We start from the raw sequence: 16,799 nt of genomic DNA, 5'->3' as shown, positions 1-16,799 counted from the left end.
CAGATTATGTCTATGAATATGCAAGCATATATAATTTTTACATAAATAAGCTCATACGCACATTTCTACACCTTGTGTTTTCCCTTAATATGTCTTAGATATCTAATTTTTACCCATGTAAATCTCCCTCATTTGACTTAATAGCTCTGAGTATTCCATGCGAGATGTACCTCAATTTATTACCCCAGTTGCTTATCAATAGAAAGGAAAGTTGTTTACTTTCTTCTATTGCAAACATTCCTCTATTACAGATATTGCTGAAAATATTTCTATGCACTTATAAAAGTATATTTATGAACTAAATTTCAAAGACTGTGTCCATTTTAAATTTCAATAGTCATAACTGAATTGTTCTTTGAGAAGGATGAGTGTGTTTCCCCATGTTGGGTATTATCAGATGATTTGGCATTAGTCAAGCATTGGTGAAAAATGGCCTTTCATTGCTTGAATTTACAGTTCTCCAATAATGTTTGTAAGAGTTGGACCATAAAGAAAGCTGAGCACCAAAGAATTGATGCTTTTGAACTGTGGTACTGGAGAAGACTTGAGAGTCTTTTGGACAGCAAGGAGATCCAACCAGTCCATCCTAAAGGAAATCAGTCCTGAATATTCATTGGAAGGACTGATGCTGAAGCTGAAACTCCACGACTTTGGACACCTGATGCGAAGAACTGACTCATTTGAAAAGACCCTGATGCTGGGAAAGAGTGAAGGCGGGAGGACAACAGAGGATGAGATGGTTGGATGGCGTCACCGACTCAATGGACATGAGTTTGAGCAAGTTTTGGGAGTTGGTGATGGAAAAGGAAGCCTGGCATGCTGCAGTCCATGGGGTTACAAAGAGTCAGACACGACTGAGTGACTGAACCGAATAATGTTTGGAGTAAAAGCTCTTTTCATCTGCTTACTGGTCCGTTTTTGTCTTGTGAACTGCCTATTCATAGCCTTTTCTCATTTTTAAAATTTGATTCTTTTATCAAATTGTTATATAAGTGCTTTTGTATATTAGGAAAATTAACCCCATTCTTACATGTATCACAGTTTTGTTTTGGTTTTTTTTACCAGCTTGTTTTCTTTTGACTTTGTTTATGCTATTATTTAAGTAACTAAACCCTACAGGATTTGATTCTTTCTTCTCTTTCTTCCTCTAGGCCGGGTCCTTGCTACTTAAAGATTCCCTATTGAGGAATTACAGAACCAAAGCAGAACATTACTAATAAACCTGCCTCAAAAAAACTGAGGAATCTCAGACCTTGAAATGGTTCAAACAGGCACTAAAATTTATCTCACAGGAATGTTATGTGGAGGACAGGGAAATTAGATTTGAATATATTAAAAGTTCCTTCCACTTTTCTATAAAACCCATGGTGCTATGAAGAGTGATTGGAGTCATTTTTTGGAGTCTTTCAGAGTGAGTGTTTTTTAGTTCACTTTGTAGTCTGTAGTTACTTGTATTGTTGCAGAGTTTACTGTCTTGGCTACAATTTATGCACATGTGACTCTCTGGAAATAAAAGAGGTTGGAAATAAAATAGCCTGACTCAGGGCCTATGGCCAACACCCTCCTCCCCCATCCCACACCTTCGCTGCCCTTGAAGGTCCCAGCACTTCCCTGACCCAGGTGGGGGACGAGTAAGTGGGTTTGTATGATGTGTGAGGCCTCCAAGGGCTGTAGAATGAAATGTACCCCCTTCCCAGCCCACATGTAGCATGTTTGCCAGCTTCTTCTTAACGATGGAGACGTTGCCTTTTCTGTTTACTCCATAGACATTGAATAGACAGCAAACGTTGGTCGTCATAATAATCCATGGTTGCCCTGAAAAACAACAAATTCTTGAGTAAAACCAGCATTAGTGGACTCCAAACAGATGTCATGTCCCAGGCGCGTCCAAGCCAGCTTGCTGTTTGGTAGCCATGACCTTTCGGTGTGAGCCTGCCACTGGGTGTCACTGGAGGGGGACCAGCTGCTTTCCCAGAGTGCTCAGAGGCAGCTTCCGACAGCTGTTTGCTCAACCGTTTGATGTCACCTCTCTATTTAGTCCATGAACTAGATCTGAGAAAACACAGCAGCAAGTTCTAAACTGTAAATATGACATGGCAATAAAATGGCTTATCTGCTTAGATATTGGGAATGCTCCATAGAGGCCAGGCTGAAGGCTGGAAAGGGAGGCAAGGCTAAGGCTTGGGGGTCCCTATTTCTAAATTAAGGCCTTCAGAAGTCTGGATTTGTTAAGCATGTAAATTCCTTAGAACTGGTTTTCCTTGATTGGAGAGTCTGAATCTGGGTTGCCCACAGAGGGAAAGTTGATGGGACCACCAGAGTTATTAATCATCTCAGATTTCTTCAGTTCCCTAGTTCTGGCACTACCTGGGCCAAGACATTTTGTCTATAGACACAGTTTATCTCAGTTTGCCCAAGTGTAATGGAGAATCAGACCTCATTAGATTGTCCATAAGGCCATTTCTGGCCTCTGACTCTCAGAGCTTCAGTAACCTTTGCAAAGTTAAACAGAGAACAGAAACTAGGAAGGTGCATGTTTATCTTTCCCCTGTCTTCCTACTTCTTGAAATACAGATGAGGTGGTTGGAGCTCTAGCAACCATCTTGGACCAAGAGGTGATTTGAGAATGGGTATCACATGCTAAAGTTCCTAGAAAAAACATAGGAGTCTGAGTTAATGTTATTGTAATTAATAATGTTCGGTTATTAATAATGCTTGAGAGCTGCATGCTAGCCCCAAACTGCTTATCTTCAGACTTTTTTTACGTGAAAGAGCATTTTAAGGCATAGTTCCTTAGTATATAAAAAAAATTTTATTAAAATATAGTTGATATATATAATGGAAGTTTTACAGGTGTACAATATAATTATTCACAATTTTTAAAGGTCAGGCTCCATTTATAGTTTTTATAAAAGGCAGGCTATATTCCCTGTGTTGAACAATATATCCTTGTAGCTTTTTTTTTTTTTGGCTGCACTGTATGTCATGTGGGATCTTAGTTCCCTGACCAGGGATTGAACACAGACCCCCTGCAGGGGAAGCACAGGTTCCCACTGGACCACCAGAGAAATCCCCCTGGTAGCTTATTTCCTTTTATATAGTAGTTTGTACCTCTTTGGAGAAGGAAATGGCAACCCACTCCAGTACTCTTGCCTGAAAATCCCGTGGACAGAGGAGCTTGGTAAGCTACAGTCCATGGGGTTGCAAAGAGTCGGACACGACTGAGCAACTTCACTTCACTTTGTACCTCTTAACTGCTATACCTATCTTGCTCCTCCCTCTCCCACTGGTAACCACTAATTTGTTCTTTATGTCTGTTGAGTCTGTATCTTTTTTTATTATATTCACTAGTTTATTTTTTAGATTCTACCCATAAGTAATACCATACAGTGTTTGTCTTTCTCTGTTTAACTTATTTCACTTAGCATAATGCCCTCCAAGTCCATCCATGGTGTTGCAAATGCCAAAATTGCATTCTTTTTTATGACTGATTTATAGTTTCATTTGTGTATATATATATATTTGTATGTAATTTCTAATAAAGTTCCATGATTTTAAGAATAATAGTGGTAGCTAACTTTTTTTTGCCGTGTGTCACATACTTCAAAAAGTATATTACATGTATTATTTAATGCTAACAGTAACTCTGTATGATAGATGCTATTATAGTCTCTATTTCACATGAAGAAACTGTGTCTTGGAGAAGTTAGTAAGTTTTCCGAGGTCACAGAACAGGTTAACAATAGAAATGGCAAATATTTCCCTCCTTCTTTAAGAAGAAGGTTAGTGAGTTCTCTCTGTCACCCCAGACAAGTGTAAGATGAGTCTGGAGTGCTGAGCAGACAGTTTTAGGCTAATGAGAGTATTTATCTGGCTAGTTCAGAGAGCCGGGACATCAGTTTTTGACTCCCTAGGTTTTGAGGACATTTGAGGGTGTCCAAGCATGCTGTCTGTAGTAACTTTTTTAAAAAATACATTACAGGAGAGAGTTAAAATGTGAGAAATATATGTAAGTTATCTCTGAAAGTAAAAAATAAACCCCCCATTTATAAATTTATCTTCTTTCTTACAGATTCAAACTGAGCACTTTGGGGATATAGGGATAAAAGCTTTGCTTATAAACCCTGTCTGAGTCATAGTGACTTTAGGAAGTGGTGATTCAGCAAAATGATTCAATGCAAGTTGACAGTAAGTGAACTATTTCGAGATCTCTTAGAGTCATAGAATCAGAAGGACTGCAGCATGCTGAGGCCTCCCTCAACATCCCAAATCAGAGGCTTTGCAGCCATCTTCTGTGCCCTTTGAGTTACAGCAACTATCACCTTACCAAGCAGGCTGCCCCTTCGTCGGACAGCTCTGGTTATAAGAATGCCTGTCCTTGTTGACCCGCAGTCTACCTCTGTGACCTGCCTCACCCTCCATTATGTCTCATTCCACCATCTGGAGCTGCTCAGATTCTCCCTAATCCCTCATGCACGTAATATTAACCTGTGACCCTATTTCCAAGTTCCAACCCTGAGGTTACCTACCGCTGATCAAAAAATAAAACTCTGTGTCTGTCTGTGTGTCTGTATGTCTGTGTGTGTGTGTATGTGTTTGTGTGTGTGTGTGTTGGGAGGAGGGAGCAGAAAAGACAAGTGAGGTAACCACTCCAGGCCTGGCTGGTTCACTCTGGTGCTTGAATGTACACCTCCGAGCCCACATTTGCTCAGCGCTAGCGCTAGGTTGGCTTGTTGAGAAGGCAATGGCACCCCACTCTAGTACTCTTGCCTGGAAAATCCCATGAACAGAGGAGCCTGGTAGGCTGCAGTCCATGGGGTCGCTGAGAGTTGGACATGACTGAGCGACTTCCTTTTCACTTTTCACTTTCATGCATTGGAGAAGGAAATGGCAACCCACTCCAATGTTCTTGCCTGGAGAATCCCAGGGACAGGGGAGCCTGGTGGGCTGCCATCTTTGGAGTCGCACAGAGTCGGACACGACTGAAGCGACTTAGCAGCAGCAGCAGCAGCAGCAGCAGCAGATTGGCTTGTTAATCTCAAAGGTGGTCTTGCTCAGTGATCTCTAGCTTGGAACAGCCACCTGCTCTTCCTGTTGCCTGTGAGTTGACGCATGAGAGGGGATGAGAGCAACTCCTAGGAAAAGTGAGTGGCTTGGAGTTTCCCTCAGTCGATGGAACCCTCAAAGGATGGATATCTGGATGAGCTATCACTCCAGGAAGCACCTCTCTGCCTCAACCTGCAACCCACTTACCCTGAACCCCAAATCAAAGGTAGGGCTATTGCCACAATGCTGATGAGGGACAGTGCATGGCTTATGAAGAATCTGAAACTATAGCTCACCATGGCTCTGGGACATCACAGTGCTGGGGACACTCAAAAAGAGACTCAGAGTCTGACACAGGCAGGTCAGCGAGGGAGCCCAGCCACACATGTTAGAGAGAGCTTTCTGGCACCAGCACTGCAGCTAAACAGCCACGTTCCTTCCTTCTTCTGATGGCCAGTGTCTTCATCGGTCACATTTGGTAGGAATCCTTGCCTTGCAGGCTTTAGCACCAGTGTTTACTCAGTAGCTCTAAACTTACTTCCTTTCTTGGCCTGAACTTTGAATGTTGAAGCAGGAAGTAACTTACTGAATATCATTGAGTTTTCCCTTGTGGTTCATTATAAGGAAGAGAGAATATGAATGAATCAAAGGCAGCGGGGTTGGTAGGAGAATTTGGACCCCTGGACTTCTAGCCCTGGGCTCTGCTGCTAACTGGGTTGCTTTCCCCAGCTCCCCTCCATCTCTGGTGGTGCAGAGAGGCGAGAGGTGGTGGAGGTGAGAGGAGGAGGTTGCGGCGGGGAGGCGGGAGGTGAGTAGGCCTGGTCGGGCTTCTGGGAAAACTTGTGAAGTTGATGAGTGCAGGCAGGAGGCTGGAAAGGGTATGCCTTCCGGTTTGTCTTGTATTTTCAAAGTCTGAGTTCACTGTTTGGTATGACAAGAGAAGCCCTGTCATCTTCCACCTTTCCCTTTTCTGTTGTATTTTCTCCTCTGTGAGAACACAGAACAGTTGATGGCAATGCCTAATTTTTGTCTCTTAGCTTACTTTTAAAAATATTTGCTAAGCTGAATAATTATGTGTTGTAGATAAATTGTTCCCATAGTACCCTCGGTCATTTCAATAAAATTTTTTGAAAGCAAAGAACGAAAACCACTGCTCTCCTGGCCTCAGTGTCTCTAGGGTGTGTGGCTGTGTGGGCTAATATATGTGTACATCTTTTCAGAGGGGTAAGCCCTCTAAAATAAAAGAAAAAATAGAATAAAATAAACTGATAAATAAAAAGGGCCAGCGTGGGCCTGGATTCATGAATCTAAAGCAAAAAGGACAGATACTACTGATGGACATGGATCAGCTACCTCCCAGACCTCAGATCAGATGTTTCTTCACCCTTCTTTCCCTATGCTTAGACGAAGTTGAAAGATTCAAATTGGATGACTTTCATTTTGCATTTTATCTCCTCTCCCCAGTTTACCTTTCCCAGAAGTCTACTGAGGAGGAACAGCTCCTGAGGGTGGGCAGCAGGAGGAAGGAGAGAAACAGTGGGCAGGGTGATTCCCACTCTTGAATTAGCCCCATGGGATCTAAGAGAACTTTTTTTGCCTTTTCATACTGTTCATGGGGTTCTCCAAGCAAGAGAGTCCCCCTTGCACTGCAAGGAGATCAAACCAGTCAATCCTAAAGGAAATCAACCCCGAGGATTCATTTGAAGGACTGATGCTGAAGTTCTAATAGTCTGGCCACCTGATGCAAAGAGCCGACTCACTGGAGGAGACCCTGATGCTGGGAAAGATTGAAGGCTTAAAGGAGGAGGGGGCAGCAGAGGATGAGATGGTTGGATAACATGGGCATGAATCAGAGCAAACTCTGAGAGACAGTGGAGGACAGAGGAGCCTGGCATGCAGCAGTCCATGGGGGTCACAAAGAGTCGGACATGATTTAGTGACTGAACAATGACAACAATCCAAGATACTGGGATCAGAACTCATCCTCTACAAGGATTGCTGACTCTCTGGCTACCCCTGAGAAGTCTGCCAAGGACACCCAATTGTTAGAACTAATGCCCTTTCCAGGATTATCCATGTGGTTCAGTGTACATGGCTGTCACTCCCTGACTCAGAACCTACCAAAAGTATAATAAGGGCCCATGGGATCTGACCCTAACATGAACCGCTCCCTGCTAATCTCTTCCATCAATCTTTTCCTGCTTCCTTGGCTCCGCTCTTGCTTGAATAGGTCAGGCATATTCCTCCCTCAGGACCTTAGTATTTGCTGCTTCCTCTGCTCAGAATGGTCTCCCTCAGACGTTCATGTGGCTCTCTCATTTCACTGAGACCTGGACTCCAACTTCACCTTATCACAGAACTTCCGTGGCTCTCCAGACCAGCAGCTTGCCTCGCCGCTCTTTCGCCTGTTAGACTTTGATCTGTGCACTTTGCACAGTCTGTCTTCCTTGCCAGAATGTAAATTTAATAGGACAGAGACTTTGTCTTTTTCAGTCATCGCCATATCCACATTCCTGGCACATTGATTGCGTGCATGTGTGCTAAGTCACTCAGTCGTGTCTGACTCTTTGTGACCCCATGGACTGTAGTCCACCAGGCTCCTCTGTCCATGGGGTTCACTAGGCAAGAATACTGGAGTGGGTTGCCATGCCTTTTGCAGGGGATCTTTCCGACCCAGTGATTGAACTGGGGTCTCTTACATCTCCTGCTTTGGCAGGTGGGTTCTTTACCACTCGTGCCACCAGGGAAGCCTAGCACATTAGTTGTCACTCAGCAGATGTTCATTGGATGCATGCTTAGATTGAGGGCGCAGAGTCATACTTGCTGGTCCAGCAGTGTCTCCAGCACAAGCTAGGTTCATGAGCCTATGGATGTCATCTTCATTGACTATACCCCCTGGTTACGTGTGTGTGTGTGTATGTGTATTCATTTGAATGTTAAGAATAATAAAATTGCTACTTTTTATTTTTAATTTTAAAAATTAAAAAAATAGGCATGGCTGCACGTTCAGAAACCCATGTGGCCAAAAAGCAGAGGAAACTTTCAGAACTTCAGCTTCAGAGGCTTCCACTAGCGCTCAGGTCGCCAGACCTTCCCATTGTCGTCTAGCAGAGGGGAGATGCTGTTGAGGACATGTCTGGCCTCTGGGTAGTGCTGAGGATGCATCTCAAAGAGGGGATCCACTGAGCTAGTGGTGATAGGAACTGTAACATATTGACCCAGATCTCTGTGCAGGGTCCTGGTATCTCCCACACAGCCCCAGGGCCCTCTATGGTTTCAACCATATGTGGTTGATGAGTTTGCTTTTATTTTTTTTGTAATTTTTATTGGAATATAGTTGATTTGCAATGTAGTGTTAGTTTTAGGTATACAGCAAAGTGAATCAGTTATATATATATATATATATATCTCCAGTCTTATTTGTTTGGTTGGTTGGTTGATCTGTTTCCATGAAGCTGTTAAAAGTTGTAAAAGGCTTTCAAGACCTCTGAGTTTCCTCTCTCATCCCCAAGAGGACTAGCTGATGGTGCATGAAACACCCATAAAGCGGCACCAAGAGGAAGATCGTCACCTGTGTGTCATTCCTATGGATTTCGTTGACTAGATGTTTTTAGTCTGGTTTGCATTCTTAAGCAATGACATTATTTAATATTTGTTAATCCAAAATTCACTAAGTGCATGTATTTTGAATCTTTTGGGTCATTCAATAACTATTTACTGAGTAGCTACTATAATGCATTCAAATAATAAAAAAACAAAAATCTGGCTTGCTTATCAGGAGCAAAATTCAAACATGTAAAGGGAGGGGGATATGGAGAAATTCTTAGTCGGCTATTCCTGGAGCAACCCCAAGAAAACTCCTTCCAACCACTAGGGTCCCAAGAATATTTTTAAATGTTCAAAAAGTATGCTCTGTATCAATCGCTAATTTTGAGTAACATACCCCAGTTTAAAAAGCACAGTCTCTGTTAACCCTCTGGCAAACTACTGGATTCCACATTGCTTGACAGGTAGGCCAGAGTATGGATTCAGAGAAAGGAAGGTCCGTGGTAGCCGAGCATCACATCTAAAAGACAGGCGTGTGAAGGTGTACCCTCAATGGGTCAGCGTTCTCTCTGGCACTGTGCGTCGCACTGTAGTAGACAAGCAAGGTTCTGAACATTGATCGTCAGATGTGTTTACTGCAGCATGGTCAGCGTAGCCAGTGGCAGGAGACAGTTCTTCTGAAGGTGATTGATTCGAAGGCCAGGAGCCCTGAGAACATGGATTTTCTGAATTTTTTCTCAGGCATATGGCGAACAGATGGTTAGCACACAGTCATTCTCTTTCCCATCTGATCCTCTGGGCAACTATTGAGGTTGGCTGAATGGTTCTGGTGTTCAAGTCACGACGGTTCTGTTAGAAATAACTCAATTTGCATCTGGGGTAAATAACAAAATACAACTTTTTCTAGTACAGATTGGGTGTCTTTGACATTATACATTTTGAAGAACTTAAAATGTCTAGTACTTCTGAAAACACATTACCTTTAATGGGTTGATTTTTGTTTTACTGTTTCTTTTCCTTTTGTTACATATTTCATCTTTCCAGAACTGACATGGTTAATGATAACATGATTATTTCAACCAAATGGTTGTGTATACAGTAATGGCCTAGTTGTAAAGGTCATTGAATATCAACTCAAAGGCTGTTATCAGAAATGTATACACACACCTACACACACATGTACTTAGATGTGTGTGTTCCTATGTGTGTGCATAATATATGGAGAAGGAGAAGTATTGAATACAGCTAGTATCTCCTACATGTGCGCTGAACATTGAAATGATACTCATTTTTAATATCAAGGAGTTATTTCCCAGGCGAATCAACTTACTTTTAAAAAGACCCAAAAGTGTATGGCTGGAGGCTGGTCAGAGGTAAGGGACGAATCTGAGATCAAGGCTGTGTGGCCAACTTAGTGTATCAGATCCTATAGTGTCCTCCAGGGCCATTTGCTGCTGCCCTGGTTTCTCATCTCTGGCACCTTTGTATATCTATTAATCTGGAAAATAGTTCAGTATTCAAGGGCTGAAGGCTGAAGGTGGGCCAGAAGCCACGGTGAATCCCAGAGGCTCTTTAAGAATCATTCATTCAATTAAATATGCATTTATTGAACAACTGTTACGTGCTGAGTTAAAGATGACTAAGCTCCTGCTTATAGCCTAATGAGAGAAGACAAACATAAGGCAACACTTGGAACCCTGTTCTAACAGATGCCTGGCCCAGAGTCTGTGAAAATAGAGGGAAGATGTAACCTTGTGTAATAGTTTCCTAGGGCTGTAGTAACAAAGTCCCTCAAATTGAGTGGCTTAAAATAACAGAAATTTACCTGTCTTACAGTTCTTGAGGCTGCAAGTCTGGTGTTGCAGAAATCAAGGTGTTGGCAGGACCAGGCTCCCTCAGAAAACTGTAGTGGAGAATCCAATCTCGCCTCCTCTTGCTCCTGGTGTTTGCAGGTAATCCTTGGCTTATCGAGCAACTTGTAGGTACATGGCTCCAGTCTCTGCCTCTACCTTCGTGTGGTCATTTCCTCCTTTGTGATTCTGTTTCTGCACATAGCACTGTCCTCTGTGTTGCTCATCTTTTTATGAGGACACCAGTCACAGTGTTCAAATGTCTGTGCTACTCCACTACAACCTCACTTCCTTAGTCACATCTTCAACAACCCTGCTTCCACACGAGGTCATAGTCTCAGAACCTGAGGGATTAGAAGGTCAATTTACCTTTGTGGGGGGTGGGGGGCCGGGAGACACACAAATCCATAACATCCTGAGGTTCATTTTGTAAAAGTAATATAAAGCTTCCGGAGACTCAGTGCCTGGTCTGTTCCACTTGCACTCTGGAGATTCATGATCTATTAAAAAAACAACTTTTAAAAAGCATTGCAGCAGGACTGCAAGATTATCAATATTGTGGGATACTTTGAATGTTTTCAATAAACAGATTAACTTATAACACAGAAACAGAGTGCAATATAATTATGTTATTCACAAGACAACTGTAGGACTTAACTTCAAAAATCTTAATTTACAGTGTACTCTGAGAAGTGGGATCCAAGTTTTCAGTTCCCCAATGAACAGTGACTCATTTTAATCCTGTTGGTTTATCTTGGTCAGCTACTGTGTTACCTTATTAAACTTAAGTTCAGAGGCCTCTTCTTGAGATCCTTTGTGAAAATGAGGCTGGGCCTCACAGATAGCACAGCCCCCACCCCGTCTCGGAAAGAAGCCACTTTTGATTGAAATGCACTTGGTTTTCTTCCCTTCTGCCCATGAGCCAACACACACTGAATTTGCTCTGGCTTAGCGTTCCTCACACCCTCGTGCTCCTGACTCAGAGCAGTGCCTGCTGTCTCCTGCCCGCTCCTCGTCTGCACCCTGCCTGCTCCTCGCCAGAGGGTGGACACATTCTGTCCAGCCTGCCCGTGGCTGCTATTTGCAGCAGTGAGCTCCACATTCAGCACTGTGTTGACCCCACGCTTTAAGCCTGCTTGTTCTTGTCTGTTGACCCAAAGACAGCTCAAGGGCTCAAGACAATTTTCTCAGTACTGCAAGCATTCTCTGGAGACATGTGATGGCTCCTATAATGCATTCTTCACATTTTGGTACAGAATATTGCTTTGTCTGACCACATGGCTACTGCCCCCAGAGAAATGATAATAATAATAACCAACACTGATTGAATATTTATCATAGATTAGGCACAGTGCTCAACTTTTTACGTAAATTCTTTCACTTAATCTGCACAATATTTTGAGGCCAGTACGAACGTCTTCCTCATTTTACAGGAAAGTAACCCAAGGTGCAGAGCAGGTAGGTTACTTGCTCAGAGTCACACTGTAGTATCTTTGTCCTCAGGTGCTCTGACCCAAGGAATATGACCCTTCACCACTCCAGCCACCAATGGAGGACATGAATGAGTGACCAGTGAGTAGGTAGATGGATGGATGGACGATAGAGCCATAGATTGATCCCTGTACAGTGAGTTTAACTGGCCTGTGCTGGAATATGTCAGACCCTTTGAATAATGTCACACCCCTACAGTCACGGACATGCTCATAAAGAAGTAGCATATAGGAGTTAAGAAACTGGCCTCTGAGCTGACAGTCCCTGGGTCTGAATCCTGGCTCCATTACTTCTAAGTAATGTTGGACAGGTTATCTGTAAGTTCTGCTGCCTCAGTTTCCTCTTATGTAAAATGGAATTATCATAGTATCTTACTCATGGGTCATTAAAGGGATAAAATAAAATGGTACACTTTATGCTCAGATGAACCCTGGCAAATAATTAATGTCCACTAAATGTTGGCTAGTGTAATTGTTACAATTGTTTGACAGTGATACCTTACTTTTGTCTCCTGCTTCAGAGTTTACAAATCTTGTAAACATTTTCTCATTTGAGCCTCAACTAGCCCCATGTTTTACACAAAGCAAACATGTATCTCTAGTTTACAGAGGAGGAACTGATCTCAAAGAGTTTAGGGACAAAAGAAACCCTAGAGCCAAAGATAGTGAATGCAGAATGGGCTAGAAGCCAAGTGCCCTCACTGGTCCCTGAGACGTAAGACCTACCTCAAGCAAAACTGAAATGTAGCGGGGGGGGAAAAAAAAATCAAGCTTTGGCCCCTCCCTCTCTCCTCTCCTCATCCCTGCAGCAGAGATTGACTTGAAGGGTTGTTTGATGCTGGGAAAGATTGAAGGCAGAAGAAGTGTATGACAGAGGATTAGATGGTTGGATGGCATCACTGACTCGATGGACATGAGTTTGAGCAAGTTCCAGGAGTTGGTGATGGACAGGGAAGCCTGGCACGCTGCAGTCCATGAGGTCACAAAGAGTCAGACACGACTGGGTGACTGACCTGAACTGAACGGCTTGTTTAAGGAGGAGCACTGCTGCTGCTAAGTCGCTTCAGTCGTGTCCGACTCTGTGTGACTCCATAGACGGCAGCCCACCAGGTTCCCCTGTCCCTGGGATTCTCCAGGCAAGAACACTGGAGTGGGTTGCCATTTCCTTAGGGGTCTTTAAGATCTTAAGGAATGCACCTGTCATAGAGGTGGTTCAGCCAGTCCTTGAGGGAGTGAATGGGGAGGTAAGCTGTGGGTACTTTGGTGTGTCTGAAATCCAGAAAAAGTTAGACAGGATCCAAATCACCAATGACCTTGGGTCATAAACTTACCTTTAGATGACAGGCAGCAATGAAAATATTTGAAGCACTAGAACGGACACAACAGTTTTGCATTTTAGACACACACACCTAAGGGCTGATGGAGAATAGATGGGAGGTACATATTCAGGGAGACCAGTGGGGAACTGCATTGATAATTCAAGACAGAAATATGGATTGGCCTGAATTAAACCAGTCACATTAAAGAAGGAGAAAAGAGGTTCATGTGAGAGAGATTGAGGAGGCAGCAAGAGAGTTTGAAAAATTGTGGAAGAGGGCAGGGAACTCGAGTTAGAGGTTTTTACAGTTACATTGTGGGTGGTAGGAAATACTTCTGAGAGCAGTAGTTCTCAAAGTTTATAATGCAGCAGAATCACTTGGAGGGTTTGTTAAAATAGAGATGCTGGGCCACTACCCAAGAGAATCTAATTCAATAACCCACTCCAGTATTCTTGCCTAGAGAATCCTGTGGACAGAGGAGCCTGGTGGGCTGCTGTCCATAGGGTCACACAGAGTCAGACACAACCGAAGTGACTTAGCATGCATGCATTGGAGAAGGAATTGGCAACCCACTCCAGTACTCTTGCGTGGAGAATCCCAGGGAAAGAGGAGCCTGGTGGGCTGCCACCTATGGGGTCGCACAGAGTTGGACATGACTGAAGTGACTTAGCAGCAGAACCAGCAGCCTAGGGTAGGGACTCAAGAATGTGTGTTTCTAGCAAGTTCCCAGGTGATCCTAATGCTGCTAGTCCTGGGACCACACTTTGGAAACTATCCTAGAGAATAGGATAGTCACTTTTTTACTTTGCTGTAGCATGCAGAATCTTAGTTCCCCAACCAGGGATTGGGAGTGTAGAGTCCTAACCACTGAACCACCAGGATGTCCCTATAGTTATATTTTGATGTAGCTTCCAGAAAAGATTTAGACATAAATTAGCTGAGAAGATGGAGGGGACATTTTGGGAGGGGTCAAAGGCACAGGCAAGGCAATCATAAGAGCCCACTGGAGTGGCCTCTGGAGAGCTTGAGCATGATGGAAGATGTTTTCCTGGACAAAGATGTGCCTTTGCAGTACATATAACGTTTTAGAGAACTTCCCTTCCTCATTGTGAAATGGATATACTAATGTCTTAGTGTGGATTTTCCCAGGTACAGACACTGAAGATGGATTTAAAGTGAAAGTACTTAAGAAGTGGTGATGAAACCAGTCAATCCTAAAGGAAATCAACCCTGAATATTCATTGGAAGGACTGATGCTGAAGCTGAAGCTCCAATACTTTGGCTACCTGATGTGAAGAGCCAACTTACTGGAAAAGACCCTGATGCTGGGAGAGTTGAGGGCAGGAGAAGAGGGAAGCAGAGGATGAGATGGTTAGATAGCATCACCAACTCAATGGACATGAATTTGGGCCAACTCTGAGAGATAGTAGAGGACAGAAAGGCCTGGCGTGCTGCAGTCCATGGGGTTGCAAAGAGTTCAGACACAACTAAACAACAATTTAAGAAGTGCAAACAACTCCAGTAAAGGAAGGCATGTAATACAAGGAAGGGAAGGCAGAACTGTTAAGCCACAGGGAACCTGGGATCAGAGCAAAACACGTGCCTCAGAATTACTCCTATCAAGGTGGGAGGGAACTGGGGTATTAATACAAAATCTCCTGACAGTCACAATTGAGTGTGGTAGCTGGAGAAGGCAATGGCAACCCACTCCAGTACTCTTGCCTGGAAAATCCCATGGGTGGAGGAGCCTGGTAGGCTGCAGTCCATGGCATCGCAAAGAGTGGGACACGACTGAGTGACTTCACTTTCACTTTTTACTTTCACGCATTGGAGAAGGAAATGGCAACCCACCCCAGTGTTCTTGCCTGGAGAATCCCAGGGACGGGGGAGCCTGGTGGGCTGCCATCTATGGGGCTGCACAGAGTCGGACACGACTGAAGCGACTTAGCAGCTGGTGACTGGTATGGTATGCTGATTTCTTTTCACATAGGTCTGCAGCTTGCTGGGCAGTATTGCTTCCTCGAAGCCTGAGGAAAAGGGCCTCAGGGACAGAGATGCAGATTAGGCTTTAGAAATGATGGGATATGTCCAGAGGGCCAAGGGACAAATGGTACATTGATAAAACACCACCTGTAGGTTTTCTTGAGCTGAAAGCCCATAATGGTCTCTGATAAGGCCCCCAGTCTGGGTTTTTAGGTGGCATGGCAAAGCAACAATCAGCTTTATAACTCGGTGTTTATTTACATTTTGTGCATCTGGATAAAGAGAAAGTCAGGAAGGTGAACTGAGCTGAGGCTGGAGGAAGGATTCCTTTGTCTTTCTATGGATGCCAGGTACTTAGCCTCTGGGAATTGTGCATTTTAAAGCTACCGGTCTCTACCTATTCCCTGTGTATAGGACTTGACTTACTTGACCTACTCCTTATCTGTAGAACTATTTTTTGCTTATTTCATGAAGCAAGTTCCAAACTGCTAATGGGATTAGAATTTTGTTTTGGATACTCGCTTGAAATTAATACATTGCTAGTTTATTATCTCATAGTTTCTTGCTGGAAATACCATGACTTAAAATTAAGCAATATTTCTTGAAGTATTTTTTCTTGAAAGCCATGTTTTCCTGGGCATCTAAATTAGATTTAAACTTTACTATTGCTCCCTCTCAGCCTCTGCAACCTTAGATTCATTTTTAGATCAGTTGGTGTTTATACCCTTTTGTCACCTCAGAGTTAAGCAAAATAATAGAGAAACAAAATGTTTCTGCTAGTTGTTAAACCCCTAGGATGGTTGAATGAGGCATACCTGTAACCAATCAAGAAATGTACTAATCACACTGAAAAGTCTTTTATTGGTTTCTGGCATGGGTAGCCGTTCCCTTCTCCAGGGGATCTTCCCAATCCAGGGACCAAACCCAGGTCTCCCACACTGCAGGCAGATTCTTTACCAGCTGAGTCACGAGGGAAGCCCAAGAATACTGGAATGGGTATCTTATCCCTTCTCCAGCAGATCTTCCTGACCCAGGAATCGAACCAGGGTCTCCTGAATTTCAGGCCGATTCTTTACCAACTGAGCTATCAGAGAAGCCTGTCATAAAAAACAGGAGAAAACAAAAAGAAGTTTTCTAGGTTAAAAAGTCATATTTAACCCTAGTGGCTCCTGGGATAGCTCTAAGGTGCATTGAAATGCCTCTTGGTCATTGACCTGTCTGGAGAAATTGCTTGGTAAGTATTGGTTAATTCTAAACATTTTTTATTTTTAAATAAAAGTCAGGACTGTGCTTTCATACTTGTTAAATTAAAAATATGCTATTGCTTTATAATATAAGATAATGTTTTTTAAATAGTGTAATATGTTTTCTCATGGAGTTCAAATTGGTCTCGTTTGAAAGTTACTATGTGTCAATCTTCAGCTATAAATTTATCCTGAGACCCAAGATGTGGAACATCTATTTATGGAAGATTAGCTCTGTTGTCTGTCACTCAGCAGCCCAAGGAGCAGTGGAGAGGTCAAGTTCTAAAGTGAACCTCACACATAGGAAGGTATTTTATGCAA

The 16,799-nt window shown here is 43.2% G+C and overlaps 1 protein-coding gene across 2 annotated transcripts in view; it reads left to right on the top strand.

Moving 5' to 3' along the window:
- ARL5A (ARF like GTPase 5A) overlaps nucleotides 1–3,557 on the top strand; it is a 50,067-nt gene extending 46,510 nt beyond the window's left edge. The window contains exon 7 of one of the 2 annotated variants that reach the window (XR_011468039.1): nucleotides 1,152–3,557. The gene's annotated coding sequence lies outside the window, so the exon portion shown is untranslated. Of the gene's footprint in view, nucleotides 1–456; nucleotides 1,101–1,151 lie in introns of those variants that run through there. The other variant, XR_011468040.1, reaches the window with a different exon arrangement.
- The last annotated feature ends 13,242 nt before the right edge of the window (nucleotides 3,558–16,799 follow it).

The sequence above is a fragment of the Bos mutus genome, chromosome 2 (genome assembly GCF_027580195.1).
Source record: "Bos mutus isolate GX-2022 chromosome 2, NWIPB_WYAK_1.1, whole genome shotgun sequence".
In the NCBI taxonomy this organism is placed as follows: domain Eukaryota; kingdom Metazoa; phylum Chordata; class Mammalia; order Artiodactyla; family Bovidae; genus Bos; species Bos mutus.
This window is presented reverse-complemented; position numbering and strand designations above follow the sequence as displayed.